The sequence below is a fragment of the Saccostrea echinata genome, unplaced genomic scaffold (genome assembly GCF_033153115.1).
Source record: "Saccostrea echinata isolate AGI-Se365-2 ecotype Australia unplaced genomic scaffold, CSIRO_AGI_Sech_v1 ptg000010l, whole genome shotgun sequence".
Classification (NCBI taxonomy): domain Eukaryota; kingdom Metazoa; phylum Mollusca; class Bivalvia; order Ostreida; family Ostreidae; genus Saccostrea; species Saccostrea echinata.
In genome coordinates this window covers 11,647,542-11,654,782 of record NW_026889759.1, presented here as the reverse complement: position 1 = coordinate 11,654,782, position 7,241 = coordinate 11,647,542, and positions in this window count along the sequence as shown.

Sequence of the window (7,241 nt, the reverse complement as noted above, 5' to 3'; positions counted from 1 at the left end):
GAATGCAAAAAAATCTTGCCGTTGATTTCAGAAACAGTTTAAATGCACATGTACATTATGTATGTAGAAAATAAATTTTAATAATGATTTTAAAGTACATTTTATAGCTACTCCTTTGCAACAATATTACCAGATTATCACTTTGTAAATGTCGTGAACATAATGTTAGAGCGAAGAATAGTATATATATATATATGAATCCCTATTATGTGGTCCTTTCATAGATATCGGGATCACAGAAAAGCATATAGACTGAGCTCGTTTTTCTGTGAAGCCTATTGATTAACCGAGTCAAAAGACTACATTTTTATAATATTTTCTGTGAAACAAAAAACAAAAAAAAAAAGAAAAGAAAAAAGAAAAAAAAACAAAGAAATTCTTTATTTTAGAATTTGTAAGTGTTAAAGACTTTTCACCATTATAAACACATCTTTGAATTTTCCCTAAATTTTTATGGGCGTGTTTGACGTGTGATCTGCAGGAATAAGGCATACGAAACATTTATAGTTAAAATGTCTACGATTTGGTCGGCTGACCACAGCTGGACATACTTTATAAAGTTACGCACATAGGAAAATGTTACATTTAGTTTGAAATACTTTGTCAAAAATCAGTCTTCTTATGTTAATATTTACCACATGTAAAACTTAGTAACGCTTCACATAAATAATATACACCTATAGGGTATAGTTAAATGCAATTACAAGTACATGTATATATTAAAGTATCAGTAGGTTGGAAGAATTGCATTCACTTTCGGTGCAACAGAACCAGAATGTATCTATTTGAAAATAAACCAATACATAAAATTAAACTGACAAAAGAATTGATTGTTTGTACTTAAAAAAAATATTAACGCTCCATTCGAGGATCGAACCAAAACTATTTCTTTTTCGTTGCACTGGACTTATAAGGCATACTACTGAGCTTTCACCGCTACGCACATATTACGGTTTTTAAAGCGACAATGAAGCACCGCATTTACACACAGGAACCCGATACATCAAAAGAATGCTAAAATTTCGTGTGTCAGTTCAATGAAATTTTCAATTTTCAAGTGAACCCAGATTCCTGCCGAATGCCAATCAAAAGCGCCCTCGTTTTTTGCAGGGGGACGGAACTCTCATTATGCTATATTTCAGAAATTTATTCTTAAAAAATCAAGCTTTTTAACATAGAAAGCAGAAAATACTGTTATCATCTTGCGCTATGAAGTCATGTGAATGTACAAAAAATACACGTTACAGGAGCTGTACTGTGTCGGTGTCTAGGCGAGGGGAAAAAGTCACCTATAGTCAATATGGAATCTTCAATAATTAAGCATTGCAGGAGAGGCGATTCCTTGCGAGAGTTGAAGAAAAGGATTGTGAAATGAAACATGCTATCCTTAATTAAGTGAAACAGCACTTCCATAAAAGTTATACGAAAGAGTAAGATAAACAAAATAAGATAACCAATCACTTACAAAATATAACTTGTTGTCTCGTTACATAATATTGCATTGTACCAATGTGACTTTAATTTGTGAGAAAAACCATGTGAGTTTAAAAAATGTGCGAAGCTGTACGTCTTTCTTAATTGAAATATACATGCAGGTATGTCAATGTAGCATTATTGTTGAACAGATATATTAGTATTAAAGATACTAGTACTTCCTTTAACTAAAATACACTCGTTATTCCGTGTATTGGTAATTTTTCAAATCAGCTCAGTATACTAATATTAGGTTCAGTTATCATTGTTGCATTCATTTGTTTATTGCTGTCATTAACAGTGACGATTTATCAATCAATTCAAAGATATTCTTCTGATATATCAAAGTTTTTTTTCCTGTTTAGTATTATCTCTTAATGCAACAAATCTTAGTGCATTTATACGTCATTCTCAGCTGTTTAAGTGTATGTGGTTTAGCAGTTGTCGGAGCAAAATGTCCATATTCACATTTAAAGAATATTGATAGATCCAATACTAACAAAACACTACTTTTTTGTATCACAGTTATGAATTCTACTGTTTATAGATATTGTCTCCATAGTTTGCATGATTTCTCTACTCTCACTGGCCAATAAGTCTATAAAATCAATCGTAGTTTTTATTCACTGTTCACTTAGTTCATTACTGGCGTCCACAAAGAATATAAGTCAGCACTGGTATATCCGGCAGAAAATTTCACTTCATGAAAATGGTAAGAAAATGATTTTCCTAGATTTCTATTGAACATTGTTCTCATATTCTTTGTGATATTAATAAACTCTTTAAAATTAAAATAAAAAACTAATCAAGTACAAATTTACTTCATGAAAAGTAATATTTTTAGAGACATGTGTATAATACTGAATTTAGTCAAAATTGGTTCTGAATTGGACGAAAAAATCTTTTGTAAAATACATGTACATTGTATATAGAAAATACCAGAAGTTATGTTATTTAATTGGATAAGATAAATGAAAATATACAAAATTGTGTTTTTAAACCATGAGACAAGTGCATCATCTTCATCGTAATTTTTAGAATTTTTTTTCTGTCCAAAAATATTTTTTAAAAATTAAAAAGTCATTTAGTACAATATACACAATATCCTTGGTTTGGGGGGATTTTTTTAAATAAAAGAAATGTATTGCCTGGTTTTCTTACTCTAAAGATTTTAAGACAAATGTAGAAGAAATTATTCACTTCATATATTATTTTGACCACTATTTTGCATTCAAGGTATGCCACTCGTCAGCTTTAATATCAAAATTATCAATCACAATTTAATTTCTTTTCTTACATTTTAGTTAAAGCATCGGCTAAAAGATATTTTTAAAAGTGTTTTTTGAAGTATTATTATAAGAGATCGCCATCACCTTCTTACAATTGCAAAACAGCTGAAATATCACTGAGCTACTGGATGAATATCTTATTAGACAAATATCATGTTTGGTAACACTAAGAAAGGGTTAATAATTGAATTTTTTTAATTCAACTAACCATAACATATTTTTCACTTATATCATCATATTGTACATGCATTCTAGTTAAAATTCCTGAAGTGGCAATAGAATAAACAATTGTATAAAAAAAAAGTTTCAGAATTTTTAAAAGTAAACCTTTATTTGAAAAAAGAAAATATCACTACATCCTAAAAAACTTCCTAAAATACATAATCAAAAGAAAATACAGTTTTTATGCTTCAAAAAGGGATATAAACAATTAGATCTAAACCTTAATCGAGTTTCTTCTCTTGTATATGTGAAAGAAATTGGCTTTTTGATCGTTATTTACATTATATTTTTTTCAATTCTGGTTCGAAAAGTTTTAATATAAAAGAATTGTGAAACAATTGATTCCCCTTAAACTACTTTTTGTCCATTTAAGTCAATTCTTTAAATCTAAGCCAAAAAAGAATTTTGATATACAAGTTTTCTTACAAAGAAATTAATTTTTTCTGAAATATTCTTAATATGAAGATGCTATCTAGATAAAATAAAATTGTATTTGTTGAATGTTGTTCAGTGCAGATTTTTTTTTACTGTAACATTTATAGATGGTAATTATTTTTTAATTAGAAAAAATAGTACATGTAATTAATTTGTTTTACATTACAGAGATATTGTTATTCAGTATCTTTGGACTTCCATTTTCACATAATATATGGTTATTTTTTGTCTAATCTTATTGTGACTAACAATGTCTTGGTCAATGCTAGTCAATAATCATACAACCATCATATTGATTTCCATGTGTCCTGAAATCATTATTCATTTGTCTTCGTCTTTTGTACTCAAAATAAGGTGTGAAATGACGATTAAGTTTTGTGTAATTCTAGAATCATAATGTTTAATCGCATATTTATATTGCTTTTCTGCAATAGAAAACATTTTCATCCCATTACTAATACAGAGCACACATTGTTTATGATTTTTTTGCAAAAGCTTATTGAAAAATATCTTTACGATCACATACAATCTATCAATGTGTATTTATTTTTATTGCTATGGAGACGGAAGCCGCATACTGGCAAGTTGATATTCTGCTACAAAACAGAGGAGGACCAGTGCTATAGAAAAAATGTTCTTCCGTACGAAAAATATACATGTATAAAAAATTTCTAAGTGGTTTGGCTTAAAAACTAGATTTAATACTAAATGGAGACCTCTGAAGCTTGCATAATAGTCCAGTGATGGATACCAAGCAATTACGGTCGAATTTGACACTTGTGTCAATCAGTTTTCTTGTTGATTTTGTTGCACTCTTGACTGCCGTAAAAATTTAAGAGTAGAACCAGAGAACACAAAAATTCATAATGTGTTGGCAACACCAAGTGGTAACGAAATTGTGCAATATTTATAGTCCAATGCTTTATAATTAAAACACATCAAAGTATTTAAACTTGGCTTTATATCTTGAATTGTACCCTTTTTATGTCAAAAATTTAGCTAAAGTATGTATTTAGAGGATAAGATGTATTTTTTAGTATATTTTCCTTCAAGGGAGAACTCTGTAAGCAATTGAGGTCAACCAAAAACATTCTACTCATCAATTTTTTTGTTTTAATTATTCATATTTGATCAACAATAATTCTGGCATTTTTGTTGCACTCTTGACCAAGAGTAAGGGAGTCTTTAAAGTAGAATTGTGAAGCCAAAATTACATCAGAACTTGACCTTTTGTATCAGTGAAGTTGAGGTGGAATTACTTGAATTTCATAATTTTTCAGTGTTTTTTTTTTTACATTCATAAAAAATCAAAGAAAAGAATATTATACAATAATAAAACTGTCAATAATTTAGTACTAAATTATTCAAATAGATCATTATTAATTAAAGAGTACTTATAAGTATAAATAGAAGTCTTTTCATCATATAACTTGAATCTTTAAAAAAAAAAGTGTTGCACTCCTGACTATAGAAATATAGATCTGAAACACAGACAGACCCTGTAACTAATAGATCTATTTGGTAAAAAGGTTATCTTTGTCTTTATTTTCCAAAATAGAAATTAGAGAATCATATACTGATAAAAGTTTTTCTATGCTTGGGAGCAAAACATCAAATGTTGCACTCCTGACATATTTGGGTATGCATTGATACTTGACTCTCATTAATGCAGCTTGTGATTTATATAATATTTTTAAAGGTAAATCAGTTATTGTCTTACACTTTGAAAATTCTTTTTTGACTTAATTGTCTTACAGATTTTTTAAATCAATGTTTTTTGGCAAGACTACATTTTTTTGTTGCACTCCTGACATGGTATAAAAAAAAAATTTCAACATCAGCCATGACCACAACGTGCTCAACGAAAAGTTGCTGGTCTATATTTAAAGCTCAATACTTTGAATATTATCAGGAAAGTCTTTATTTCCAACACAAACCATTATTATTTATTTCAGTGATGTTCAAAAAATATTGAGATTTTAAAATGTCACAAAAAGATATTGCACTCCTGACATTTTTTTAGCATTAATTTTGAGCATAACTTTTTTGTGTGAACTGAGATATCAATGAGATATTTAGCAGGTATTTTGACACTATCTAAAGACATATGCTGAGACATAGAAATCTATGCCCATTGCCTGTATTTTGATGCAGGCTGATAAATATGTGTCTGGTCTTTTTTTTTTTTTAATTCACCAAAAACTTATTTCCATTTTATCCTGCTATTTGAATATTCGTCATGTAGACTATCACCATGCAGACTGAGTCTGAGACTATTTACAAACTATTAGTTCTTCTGTATTACTTTTACTCCATATTGTGACCTCTCACATTGGCCTCTCTTGGTCTTTGAAGAACATTTAATATGCTATCTTTGTCTTTTTGAAGAACATTTGATAAGTATCTTTATCTCATTTTTATTTATTTATTATTTACAAGTCTACCTCATCATTAAAACTATGAAAGTACTTTTTTGTATTATACAATAAAAGTTTTTGCATAATTCTCTTATTCTATTAACTTTCAAACACATTATTTACAGTGATTAATTATCAAAAGTGAATGGCAAAGGGGAATAACTTCTCTCAGTTGAATAAAAACTAATAGAACCCTGGCCAGGACCAGAACACTCGACCAAATGGTCCTGATGTACAAAAATCTGGTAAAAATATCCTTGCTTATTAAAACTTTTATTTTGTTTGCCTTCGATATGCCAAGGAGCAGAGAAGATTCAAGATTTTTCAAGGTTCTAGAGAAGAAGTTGAAAATGTTCAAAAGTTAACGCACGACGACTACAGACAAAAACGGATAGCAATAGGTCACCTGAGAGACTCAAGTGACCTAAAAAAGATCGAAATCTAAACATAAAAGAAAAACATCAAAATACCAATCTCCAAGTATATACAATTGCATTGACTAAATACAGAAAAATTCCTCTGTATCGTAAACTTTTGATCCAAATGTGCATTTGTATAACATTGATTTATTGAATTGTAACGGAAACGCTTTAAGGCACAAGAAAATAATGCAAATTTCATGAATAAATATTGTTGTCAACTGCGCATGTCAATTCCAATACATTTATTTATTTAAGGAATATATTGTGTTTAGGTTTAATACAAAATGGTTCATTTGTTTAGACAACTATTGTCACAGAACAAGTTGCGAGTCTGGGGGAATTCAAGCATAAATTCAAGCCATCACAATAGAAATGAATAAAGTCCAAGCATATTTAATTAGATGAACTATTTTCTCTTAATAAAAAGAGAAAAAAATATTTAGAGGTCTATATGTACTAATATTGGAAACAATGCCTAGGTCACATTTAAGTCGATGGTCGGGCAACCAAACTTTTCTGGTATCGTCGGCTGAAAAAAAAAAAAACATGATCGGCCGACACGAGCATCGGGCGACACGTAGCAGTCACATTAATTCCTAGGAACACTGATGAATTTAAAAAGTTAAATATTTGTAAGTCGGCCAATCATCGAGCGCTGAACTACAGTTTGATTTTAACCGTCCGCAGAAATTTTGGAAAGCCCTAAATGTCGACCGACCGATGACCGACTTTATTAAGTGACCGCCGATGGTCGGACTGCTTTAATTGAAGAAATCGGCCACCGACGCAAAAAACAAATTATAACTTGGCCCGATGGTCGCAAAATTGGTCAGCCGACGAAAGAAGAGGTCAAAATCGGGCAAGACAACGGCCGATGAACCGCCAACCTTCACCCGAAGAATCCCATTTTTGCTTCAAAAACCGTCGGCCGTTGGTTGTTTTTGGAAATGTTACTGGGGTTTAAAAGAATACAGACACCAAGT